The sequence below is a fragment of the Tachyglossus aculeatus genome, chromosome 1 (assembly GCF_015852505.1).
Source record: "Tachyglossus aculeatus isolate mTacAcu1 chromosome 1, mTacAcu1.pri, whole genome shotgun sequence".
In the NCBI taxonomy this organism is placed as follows: domain Eukaryota; kingdom Metazoa; phylum Chordata; class Mammalia; order Monotremata; family Tachyglossidae; genus Tachyglossus; species Tachyglossus aculeatus.
The window spans coordinates 87,023,429-87,036,834 of NC_052066.1; the positions used below are offsets into that span (position 1 = coordinate 87,023,429).

Sequence of the window (13,406 nt, forward strand, 5' to 3'; positions counted from 1 at the left end):
CTGAGTTCTAAACTTGGCTTCACCACTTGTCTGCTTTGTGCCAGGCACTTAGTAAATGCTTTACAAATACCATAATTATTATTAGTATTAATAGTAGAAAGAGAACACTATTGATGCCTGTCGACTTGTTTTTTGTTATCTGTCTCCCCCTTCTAGATTGTGAGCCCGTTGTTGGGTAGGGATTGTCTCTATTTGTTGCCTAATTGTACTTTCCAAGAGCTTAGTACAGTGCTCTGCGCACAGTAAATGCTCAATAAATGCGATTGAATGAATGAAGAAGCCTGGGATTTGGAAGGAACTGGATTCTAATTCTGATTCTGCCACTTGTCTGCTGTGTGACCTTGGGTAAGTCATTTAACTTCTCTGTGCCTCAGTTAGCCCATCTGTAAAATAGAGACTAAGACTGTGAACCCTATGTAGGACATGAACTGTATCCAACCTGATTATCTTTTAACTACCTTAGCACATAATACAGTGGCTGGTGCCCTGTAAGCACTTAACCAATAGCGTTAAAATAATAAATATCAAAAAAAAACCACTGTGCTTGCCTCTTAAAATCCCCTACCCCTTTCTTAGAGATGCTTATGTGCATCTTTGAACAAGTGAATTGATAACATCAAGTGGCCCTCTAGCCTAAATAATTGCCCACCCTTGCCTTCGCGGCACCTATGAAGTATATTCCATTTTGTTTTGAAAATTCTAAAGTATCTACAGATTGAAAGTTCAATCTTTAAATACACACTCTATATGAATTAAAATCAGATGTGACTACTCCGAAGGCTTGACACCAACTTATATTTCCAGATAACTTTCTTTTAAATGGCTATCAAAATGATTAGTCTGAATTCACTTTCCTCCTAGATGTACTCAAATTCCCTAGTTACTTTTCAGCTCTGGACTACTTAATTTCATCTGTTTTCCTCTCTAGATGCTTCTTGTTATGAAATGGATGTATTATAACCATTTCCAGTGAGCTTTAGAGTTATCAACATCTTTTTGACACTATTTGGTCAGTGCAGCGTATTAGATAGGTTTGATATAATTAGAATCAGGTTTACCAAAGTCATGCTACCTTGTTTCTCCTTAAATCTTCTAGAGAGAAAGGTCACTTCAGCTGCAAACAGCATTACCACAGAAACATAAAAGTGAAGAGAAATCTATCCTTAGTAATTTTTCATGAAGGAAGGGCTCATTTCAGAAACATGGAAAGATATAGATGGTGTGAAATTGAAAATGTCTTCCTCCAAGTTATTTGTTTAGAATTTTTTAAAAAATCACTTAGATAAAAATGGGAAATTGAGTTTAAGCATAATTGAAAGCTTTATCTCAATAAAAGTTTAGAAAACCAACAAACAGGCAAATTTGAGAATCCCCATTGTTTCTGGTTAAATTTAGTGTTGAAAAAAATGAGACCAGATATCTAAGTGCTTAACAAATCTCATTTTTGGTTAACTTTGGTATGGCTAGCCCAAGACTTCAGGTATTGAAGTGCTTGAAAAATATTTCAGATGAGGAAACTACCTTTCATATAAGTAGTCATTAATGCTCTCAGAAAGTCAAGAAAACTAATTTGGTGCTCTGTTGAAGGCAACTTGTATGAAGACAAATGTAATAGCTTCTATTTTAAAGAACAAAGGAATTTAGGGAAATTCAATTGAAATTAGAATATGAAATATAACATGTTATATAAATATAACATGACTCAGATTAAAGGTCTACCTAATCTAGTTATCTGTTTCAACAAAGGCATGTAGGATACTTGGATTAACAGTGTGATATTCCTTTCTGATGCAAATGTGGTCAACATTAATAATTATTCTTTGCTCTAAGATAAATCAATCAGTGGTATTTAATGAGTGCTTACTACGTCTAGAGGACTATACTAAGCTCTTGGGAGAGTACACTACATTGGAATTAGCAGTTACATTTCCTGCCCACAAAATGTTTACAGTCTAGAGATGAGCTTACAGTATAAACATGTCTCTTCAATAAACATTCATTCATTCATTCAATTGGATTTATTGAGAGCTTACTGTGTGCAGAGCACTGTACTAAGCACTCAGAACAGTGTTTCACATAAAGTAAGTGCTTAACAAATACCATCATCATTATTGTTATTATTAAAGTACAAATCTGCAACAAAGACAATCCCTACCCAACAACGGGCTCACGGTCTACTAATGACTGATTGATTGATTAATTCAAGTTTGAAAATTGACACTTGCTTCTGACCTCAGGGGGGAAAAAAGGCCTTTCTAGAGTGTTTTGTGATGGGTTTTCTTAAATAATTGTATTTCTGGAAGAATAAAAAGAATAAAAGAGCTGCAGTCTGGAGAGTTCAGGACCAGTAACCTCTGCGCAGGAAATTATAGTGATTTGTGTAGCATCACTTGTTTTCTCTAACCTTGTCAGCTGTGTCCCTGCTGGAGCATAGACCAAAATAAGTGATCAGATGCAGCCTGGTGTAAAGTGCATTCAAAGATTGTGTCTTTATTATGGTGGACCCATTTTAGAGTGAAGTGACTGCAGCTTAGTGACAATGTTCAGCTTTAGTGCCATAAGTCAGTAGACAGTTGCTTCAGTAGCCACTGTGATCTTCATCAGCAATGTTGGACAGGAATTTTTCAGAATCCCTGCTGGGCCTGATCTCTTCTGGAACATCTCTCTCATTCAGCCCACACTTCCAACCTGTCACCAAAACCATTTGGACCTAACTTCTCAAAGTCACTAGAATCTATCCTTTCCTCTCTATTCAAACTGCTACCATGCTGATCCAAGCATTTCACATATCCCATCTTGACTACAGCATCAGCCTCCTCTCTGACTGTCCTGTATCCTGTCTCTCCCCACTCCAGTCCATACTTTGCTTGGCTGCATGATTATTTTTCTGAAAAAAAGTTCAGTCTGTGTCTCCCTTTTCCTCAAAACTTCTAGTGTTTTCCCATGTAACTCAGCATCACACAGAAATTCCTTACCATTGATTTTAAGCACTCAATCAGTTCTTCCTCCTACCTAACCTCCCTGATTTTTCACTACAACCCAACAGCGTGGCTCAGTGGAAAGAGCACGGGCTTTGGAGTCTGAGGTCATGGGTTCGAGTCCTGGCTCTGCCGTATGTCTGCTGTGTGTCCTTGGGCAAGTCACTTAACTTCTCGGAGCCTCAGTTACCTCTTCTGTAAAATGGGGATGATGACTGTAAGCCCCACGTGGGACAACCTGATCACCTTGTATCCCCCCCAGCGCTTAGAACAGTGCTTTGCACACAGTAAGCGTTTAACAAATGCCATCATCGTCATCACACACTTTGCTCATCTAACAGTAATCTACTCACTGTACCTCAATCTCATCTCTTGCCACTGACCCCTGGCCCAAATCCTCCTTCTGATCTGGAACTCCTTACCCATTCATATCCAAAAGACCATCATACTCTCCATCTTCAAAGCCCTACTAAAAGCATATTCATTCATTCATTCATTCATTCAATCATTCATTCAATAGCATTTATTGAGCACTTACTGTGTGCAGAGCACTATACTAAGCACTTGGGAAGTACAAGTTGGCAACATATAGAGACGGTCCCTACCCAACAATGGGCTCTCCTCCATGAGGTCTTCCCTGACTAAGGCCTCACTTCCCCTATTTGATCTCACCTCTGCAATGCCTATCCACTCAGGTCTGTAATAATAATAATAATAATAATAATGGGATTTATTAAGCGCTTACTATGTGCAAAGCACTGTTCTAAGTGCAGGGGTGGTTACAAGGTGATCAGGTTGTCCCTCGTGGGGCTCACAGTCATAATCCCCATTTTACAGATGAGGTAACTGAGGCCCAGAAAAGTGAAGTGACTTGCCCAAAGTCACACAGCTGACAATTGGTGGAGCTGGGATTTGAACCCATGACCTCTGACTCCAAAGCCCGAGCTCATTCCACTGTGCCATACTGCTTCTCTTGCACCCTGTAAGCATTTCAAATGATGTTTTTTTTCACCCCACACCCACAGCACTTATACACATATCCACCTGTAATTTATTTTAATGTCTGAATCCCCCTCTAGCTTGTAAGCTCCTTTTGGGTAGGGTTTGGATCTACCCACTCTATTGTACTGTACTCTTGCAAGCACTTAGTTGTCACTCAGCTTCTCTGTGCCTCAGTTCCAACTGCAAAATGAGATATAAATAATAATGATGATGGTATTTGTTAAACTCTTACTACGTGCCAAGCACTGTTCTAGACCCTGGAATAATGGTATTTGCTAAGTGCTTACTCTGTGCCAGGCACTGTACTAAGCACTGGGGTGGATACAAGCAAATCGGGTTCAACACAGTCCTTTGTCCCACATAGGGCTCACAGTCTCAATCCCATTTTACAGATGAGGTAACTGAGGCACAGAGAAGTGACGTGACTTGCCCAAGATCATACAGCAGATGTGTGGCAGAGCTGGAATTAGAACCCAGGACCTTCTGTCTCCCAGGCCCATGCCCTATACATTGTGCCATGCTGTTTGTCTCCCTCTGACCCAGACAGTGAAACCCACATGGGACCCGATTATCTAGAATCTACCACAGCACTTAGTACACTGTTTATCATTGGCTTTAAAGCCCTCGGTCAATTAGACTGTAAGCTTGTTGTGGGCAGGTAACGTCACTGTTCATTGTTGTGTTGTACTTTCCCAAGCACTTAGTACAGTGCTCTGCACACAGTAAGCACTCAATAAATACAATTCAATGTGGGACTGAATACAGGGCTGTGCACACAATAAGCACTCAGTAAATACCACAGATTAATTTATTAATTGAACCGTTCTGTGGGATATCATCGAGAAAAAGTGAAAAATAACTGTCAGTCAGTCATGCAAATTTATTGAGCACTTATTTTGTGCAGAGCACCGTACTAAGCACTTGGGAGAGTACAACACAACAGAATTAGCAGACATGTTCCCTGCTCACACAAGCTTACAATCTACAGGGGGAGAAAGAAATTAATATAAATAAATAAAGTACAGATATCTACATAAGTGCTGTGGGGCTGGGAGGGGAGGATGAATTAAAGGGAGAAAGTCAGGATGTCACAGAAGGGAGTGGGAGAAGAGAAAAGGAGGGCTTAGTCAGGGAAGGCCTCTTGGAGGAGATGGGCCTTCAATAAGGCTCTGAAGGTAGGGAGAGTAAATGTCAGATAAGAGGAAGGAAGGCATTCAAGGACAGGGGCAAGATGTTGATGAGGGGTTGGTGGAGAAATGGACAAGACTGCTATATAGTGAGAAGGTTAGCACCCTCTCAGGATGGCATCTGGAGAGTTTCATACTCTACCAGTCTCGGCTATGGGAGGGAGAGTCAGGCAGAGGCCTACCTATTCCATTCCTAGCTTGGGCAGTGGCTAGTGAGTGGAAGGCAATCTGCTACAAGTCAAAACTCACCTGTGCTGGGCAGCAGCGGTCCAGAGACTAAAGTTGACTGCAGAAGGAGGCAATGGTAAACCACTTCCAAATTTTTACCAAGACAACTCTCTGGATACACTAACAGAATGATTACAGATGGAAGCTTGGCATCCTAGGAGATACGTGTCCATTGAGTCACTATGGGTCAGAAACAACTCAAAAGCACAAGACAAAGTGAGACATGAGAGGGTTATTCATTCAGTCTTATTTATTGAGCACTTACTGTGTGCAGAGCACTGTACTAAGTGCTTGGGAAGTAGAAGTTGGCAACCCATAGAGGCGGTCCCTACCCAACAGCGGACTCACAGTCTAGAAGGTTAGCATTAGAGGAGTGAAGTATGTGGGCTAGGTTGTAGGAGAGTAGCAGGATGAGGTAGAAGGGGGCAAGGTGATTGAGTTCTTTAAAACCAATGGTGAGGAGTTTCTGTTTGAGGTGGAGGTGGATGGGCAACCACTGAATGTTCTTGAGGAGTGGGGAAACATGGTCTGAATGTTTTTTGTAGAAAAATGTTCAGGGCAGCACAGTGAAATATGGCCTGGAGTGGGGAGTAACAGGTAGCTTGGAGGTCAGTAAGGAGACAAATGCAGTAACCAAGGCAAGGCAGGATAAATGATTGTATTAATATGGTAGTAGTTTGGATGGAGAGGAAAGGACAGATTTTAGTGATGTTGTGAAGGCTGAACAGACAGGATTTAGTGACATTCTGAATATGTGGATTGAATGACAGAAAGGAATCAAGGATAACATCAAGGTTACGAGCCCGTGAGACGAGAAGGGTGGTGGTGCCATTTACAGTGATGGGAAAGGCAGGGGGAGGGCAAGATTTGACTAGCACATGCCAATAGTAATAATTTTAATTCAATTAACCTATCCATTTTATTTATGGGTGTCGACTATGTGCTTTAGCACTGCTCTAAGTGCTTGGAAAAATACCAAGAGTAATAATACTGAGGGTAGGTGAATAAATGTAAGTGCTGATGGCAACTGCTGAATGGATTTATTTGGGGAAGGTGGAATTTAATAGGGGAATGGAGGAGGCAAGTTTTTAGAGAGGTTTTCAGGAACTGTGGCTTGGAAGATCGAAAGGGGAAGGAAGCTCAGACAGAACAGACAAGTGGTCAGAAATGGGAGAGATAAGAATGAGGAACAAAGAATAAGTTTTCTTGGGAGGAACTAAGAGTGCCCGGTGAGGTGTAATGAGAGATGAGAGTGGATAAGTAAAGCAGAAAGAACTGATGAAAGCCAAAGGTCAAAAGTTTCTGCTTGATGTAGAGAAGAATGGATAGCCCTTGAAAGTTTCTGAGGAGTGGAGAGACGTGAGCTTCACAATGTTTTAGAAAAATAATCTGGGCAGCAGAGTGAAATAGAGATTGGAGTTGGAGAAAACTGGAGACAGGGAGACCAGAAAGAAGACTGATAGAACAGTAGTCTAACCAGGCTATGACAGGCCCCTGGACCTAGTTGAAGCTATTTGGAGGCAGGAAGGGGCAGATCCAGGAAATGTTGTGAAGGAAAAGAAAGGATTTAGCAACATTTTCATTATTGTTTTGGTTACTACTGCCATGTGTGAAACACCGCTCCAAGAACTGTAATATTTACAAGCAAATCAATAAAGAGCACAGTTCTGGGCCCACAAAGGGCTCTCAGTTAAGTGCTTGGGAGAGTACATTAGAGTTAATAATAATAATAATAATAATAATAATAACAACAATAATAATAATAATGGCATTTATTAAGCACTTACTATGTGCTAAGCACTATTCTAAGCACTGGGGAGGTTACAAGGTGATCAGGTTGTCCCATGGGGGGCTCACAGTCTTAAACCTCATTTTACCGATGAGGTAACTGAGGCCCAGAGAAGTTGATTGCCCAAAGTCACATAGCTGACAATTGGAGGAGCTGGGATTTGAACCCATGACCTCTGACTCCAAAACCCATGTTCTTTCCACTGAGCCACGCTGCTTCTCCAATAATGATGGCATTTGTTAAGTGCTTACTATGTGCAAAGTACTGTTCTAAGTGCTAAGGGGGATACAAGGTGATCCGGTTGTCCCACGTGGGGTTCACAGTCTTAATCCCCATTTTACAGATGAGGGAACTGAGGCCCAGAGAAGTTACGTGATTTGCCCAAAGTCACACAGCTGACAAGTGGCGGAGCTGGGATTAGAACCTATGACCTCTGGCTCCCAAGCCCATGCTCTTTCCACTGAGCCACGCTAATAGATATGATCCCTGCCCTTGAGGAGTTTACAATCTAGTGGAGACACACTAAAATATAATTCAGGCAGGTGGAAGCAACTGAGTTCAAAGATATGTCCCTCCAGTCTGGCTTCTGTCCCCTACATTCCACGGAAACTGCCCTCTCAAAGGTCACCAATGACCTACTGCTTGCCAAATCCAATGGCTCATACTCTGTCCTAATCCTCCTCGACCTCTCAGCTGCCTTCGACACTGTGGACCACCCCCTTCTCCTCAACACCCTATCTGACCTTGGCTTCACAGACTCCGTCCTCTCCTGGTTCTCCTCTTATCTCTCTGGTCGTTCATTCTCAGTCTCTTTTGCAGGCTCCTCCTCCCCCTCCCATCCTCTTACTGTGGGGGTTCCCCAAGGTTCAGTGCTTGGTCCCCTTCTGTTCTCGATCTCCACGCACTCCCTTGGTGACCTCATTCGCTCCCACGGCTTCAACTATCATCTCTACGCTGATGACACCCAGATTTACATCTCTGCCCCTGCTCTCTCCCCCTCCCTCCAGGCTTGCATCTCCTCCTGCCTTCAGGACATCTCCATCTGGATGTCTGCCCGCCACCTAAAGCTCAACATGTCGAAGACTGAACTCCTTGTCTTCCCTCCCAAACCCTGCCCTCTCCCTGATTTTCCCATCTCTGTTGATGGCACTACCATCCTTCCCGTCTCACAAGCCCGCAACCTTGGTGTCATCCTCGACTCCGTTCTCTCATTCACCCCTCACATCCAAGCCGTCACCAAAGCCTGCCGGTCTCAGCTCCACAACATTGCCAAGATCCGCCCTTTCCTCTCCATCCATACCACTACCCTGCTCATTCAAGCTCTCATTCTATCCCATCTGGACTACTGCATCAGCCTTCTCTCTGATCTCCCATCCTCGTGTCTCTCCCCACTTCAATCCATACTTCATGCTGCTGCCCGGATTATCTTTGTCCAGAAATGCTCTGGGCATATTATTCCCCTCCTCAAAAATCTCCAGTGGCTACCAATCAATCTGCGCATCAGGCAGAAACTCCTCACCCTGGGCTTCAAGGCTGTCCATCACCTCGCCCCCTCCTACCTCACCTCCCTTCTCTCCTTCTACTGCCCAGCCCGCACCCTCTGCTCCTCCACCACTAATCTCCTCACTGTACCTCACTCTCGCCTGTCCCGCCATCGACCCCCGGCCCACGTCCTCCCCCGGGCCTGGAATGCCCTCCCTCTGCCCATCCGCCAAGCTAGCTCTCTTCCTCCCTTCAAGGCCCTACTGAGAGCTTACCTCCTCCAAGAGACCTTCCCAGACTGAGCCGCTTCCTTCCTCTCCCCCTCGTCCCCCTCTCCATCGCCCCATCTTACCTCCTTCCCTTCCCCACAGCACCTGTATATATGTATATATGTTTGTACATATTTATTACTCTATTTATTTATTTATTTATTTATTTTGCTTGTACATATCTATTCTGTTTATTTTATTTTGTTAGTATGTTTGGTTTTGTTCTCTGTCTCCCCCTTTTAGACTGTGAGCCCACTGTTGGGTAGGGACTGTCTCTGTATGTTGCCAACTTGTACTTCCCAAGCGCTTAGTACAGTGCTCTGCACACAGTAAGCACTCAATAAATACGATTGATGATGATGATGATGATGATATGTACATAATGCTGTCGGGGAGGGAAAGAGCCAAGTATCTACATTCTCTGTCTCACCCGCCCATAACCTGGGCTTTAGTCTCTACTTCTCTCTCTCATTCAACCCACATATTCAATCTGTCACTAAATCCTATTGGTGCAACATTCATAACAAAGCTAAAATCCTCCCTTCCCTCTCCATCCAAATTGCTACCACACTAATCGAAACATTTATCCTAATCTGCTTTGGTTATTGTGTCAGACTCTTTGCTGGGCCTCTCTGCCCCCTGCCTGTGCCCCACTCCAGTCCATACTTTATTCTGCTTCCTGGTTCATTTTTCTACAAAAAGAGTCAATCTATGTTTCCCCTCTCCTCAAGAACCTCCAGTGGTTGCCCATCCACCTCCGCATCAAACAGAAACTGCTTACCATCAGCTTTACAGCACTCAGTCACCGTGCCCTATCCTATCTCACCTCAATAGTTCATTCATCCAATCATATTTATTGAGTGCTTACAGTGTGCAGAGCACTGTACTAAGCGCTTGGGAAGTACAAGTCGGCAACAGATAGAGACGGTCCCTACCCAACAATGGGCTCACAGTATAGAAGGGGGAATATAAAGTACTATGTCCCGAGCACTGTTCTAAGCACTGGGGGGGATACAAGGTAATCAATGTTGTCCCACGTGGGGCTCACAGTCTTAATCTCCATTTTACAGATGAGGGAACTGAGGCATAGAGAAGTGAAGTGACTTGTCCAAAGTCACACAGCTCACAAGTGGCGGAGCTGGGATTGGAACCCATGGCCTCTGACTCCCAAGCCCGGGCTCTTTCCACTGAGCCACACTGCTTCCCCAATAGTCTCCTCTTACAGCTCAGCCCACACACGTCACTCCTCTAGCAGCATGGAGTAGTGGATAGAGCAGGGGCCAGGGAATCAGAAGGTCATAGGCTTTAATCCTGGCTGTGCCACATGTCTGCAGTGTGCCCTTGGGCAAGTTGCTTCACTTCTCTGTGCCTTAGTTACCTCATCTGTAAAATGGGGATTGAGACTGTGTCCCACTTGGGACAGGGACTCTGTCCAACTTGATTTGCTTGTATCCACACCAGCTCTTAGTACAGTTGTTGGCACATAGTAAGCACTTAATCACAGTTATTATCACAGTTATTATCAACATTATTATTAATTCTAAGCTACTCACTGTATCTCAATCTCATATATCTCAATGCCGACCTCTAGGCAATATCCTGCCTCTGGCCAGAAATTCCCTCTCTCTTCATATATAACAATTACTCTCCCCACCTTCAAAGCCTTATTGAAAACTCATCTCCTTCAACAGGCTTTTCCTAAATCCCCTTTACCTTTTCTCCCACTCTCTTCTGCATTTTCCTGATTTGCTCCCATAATTTACCAATCCCGTCAGCCCCGTGACACTTATGAACATAACCATAATTTATTTACATTAATGTATATTTCCCCCTCTAGACTAAAAGCTAATTGTGAGCAGGGAATGTGAATGTTACCTCGTTACATTGAACTCTCCTAAACACTTACTACAGTGCTCTGCTCAATAAATGCAATTGATGGATTGGTGCCCTGCTCACAGTAAGTATTCAATAAATATGATTGATTGATTGATGCCTACAAACCTTAAAAATATTACGCAATCAACAAGGAGAACAATTTAAAATCCAGCAATCAAGTAACACATTATTTGGAATGGTCTTTAGTTACTTCGCTACTTTTGACCATCAGAACTTGGGGAGAAACAGCTACAATTTTCCCTCCATTTCAAAGCTTGGGTAGACAGGTGCAGTGCTCAGTGGGTGGAAGCAGCATGGCTCAGTGGGAAGAGCACAGGCTTGGGAGTCAGAGGTCATGGGTTCTAATCCTGGCTTTGCCACCTATCAGCTATGTGACTTTGGGCAAGTCACTTAACTTCTCTGTGCCTCAGTTACCTCATCTGTAAAATAGGGATTGAGACTGTGAGCCCCAAGTGGGACAACCTGATCACCTTGTATCCTCCCCAGCGGTTAGAACAGTGCCTTGCACACAGTAAGCACTTAACAAATGCCATTATTATTATTATTATTATTATCCAAGGAGTGAGTGAGCTCCTCCAGCCCAGAATTATGGTAACATGGGCCCTAGGCCACGAGGCCCACCTTCGAAACCTTATTAAGGTCACTTAATTTCTCTGTGCCTCAGTTGCCTCATCTGTAAAATGGGGATTGAGACTGTGAGCCCCCCAGGGGACTAACTGATCACCTTGTAACCTCCCCAGTGCTTAAAACAGTGCTTTGCACATAGTAAGTGCTTAATAAATGCCATCATTATTATTATATTAATGTCTGTTTCCCCCTCTAGACTCTAAGTTTATTGAGGGCAGGGAAGATGTCTACCACCACTGTTACATTGTATTGAGAAGCAGCTTGGTCCAGTGGGAGTCAGAGGTCATGGGTTCAAATCCCAGCTCTCCCACTTGTCAGCTGTGTGACTTTGGGCAAGTCACATCTTCTCTGTGCCTCAGTTCCCTCATCTGTAAAATGGGGATTAAGACTGTGAGCTCCACGTGGGACAACCTCGATTACCTTGTATCCTCCCCAACGTTTAGAACAGTGTTTTGCACATGGTAAGTGCTTAACAAATGCCATTATTATTATTATTCCCCCAAATGCTTAGTACAGTGCTCTGCACAGAGTAAACACTTAATAAATGCCATTGATTGCTAGATGAAGTTGCTATTTCTAGATTCACGCAATATAGAGGACCACTAGGGCTTTTCATTTTAGCTCCCTCAATTTCCTCCATTTTAAGAAAGGTATAATTCATCTCCTTTGATTCTCAAACTGATACAAAATGGATCTGAGTGCTCTTCGCATAGTTTCCATGCCCATCCCACCATTAGCAGGGCACCCTCATGGGGCATGGGGAGAGAGGTGGGCTTACCTGCTGCCTCATATAGTGTGGGCCTCTACAGTTCCATGGGGCACAGTTCCCGGTGCCCTGGAAGGGTGGGTTGACAGTAATGCCAAAGTCAGTCGGCCAATCAGTAATATTTATTGACTGCTTTCTGTGTGCAGAGCACTGTATAAAGCATTGGGAAGAGTATAGTATAATAGTATAACAGACACCTTTCCTGCCCACAATTGAGCTTACAGTCTCCAGAAAATGGCACCACTTCTAATCCACCACTTGTCTGCTGTGTGACCATGGGTAAGTCACTTCACTTCTTTGTGCCTCAGTTAGCTCATCTGTAAAACAGGAATTGAGACCATGAGCCCTGCAGAGGACAAGGAATATGTCCAACTCGATTTGCTTGAATCCACCCCAGAGCTTAGTTCAACGCCTAGCACACGGCACTTAACAAATATTATCATCATTCATTCATTCAATCGTATTTATTGAGCGCTTACTGTGTGCAGAGCACTGTACTAAGTGCTTGGGAAGTACAAGTCGGAAACATATAGAGACAGTCCCTACCCAACAATGGGCTCACAGTCTAGAAGGGGGAGACAGACAACTAAAGAAAGCATGTAGACAGGTGTCAAAATTGTCAGAACAAATAGAATTGTAGCTATATGTACATCATTAACAAAATAAATAGAATAGTAAATATGTACAAGTAAAATAAATAGAGCAATAAATCTGTACAAATATATACAAGTGCTATGGGGAGGGGAAGGAGGTAGGGTGGGGGGATTGGGGAGGATTGGGCCAGGTTGGCCCAAGACAACCCCGAGGGTTGTAATCAGTAAATTCTACACAGAGAGCTGTGCCAATTTAGCTAGGCACCCCCCTAACCTTTCCCCCATTTCTTCCAGGGCCACTGGATCCTAAGCACACTGCACAGCTAGGGAGAATTGGGAGAAAATTTGAAGTGATGTCTGTTTAGGGACTTCTTTCCCCACCAATATCATCTGTTGAGTAGGGTAATGAACTCCAAGGAATTACCATTAGGCTAGAATATTTTTAAGAACCCCAAATTTAGGGGCCTCAATATACAACATATTGAACTCTCAAGAACTGTAACGAACAGTTTCTCATTCAACCTGAAATTTGTATTGCCTTCTAAAAGGTCAAAAACCATAAAACCAGAGTATTAGCACAGTAATATAT

General features: G+C 43.4%; 1 non-coding gene across 1 annotated transcript; it reads left to right on the top strand.

Annotated features, from left to right (window-relative positions):
* Positions 1–5,270: 5,270 nt before the first annotated feature.
* LOC119936322 lies at positions 5,271–5,406 on the top strand. The gene has a single exon (XR_005453703.1). It is a non-coding gene; the product is annotated as a small nucleolar RNA SNORA7 (small nucleolar RNA).
* The last annotated feature ends 8,000 nt before the right edge of the window (positions 5,407–13,406 follow it).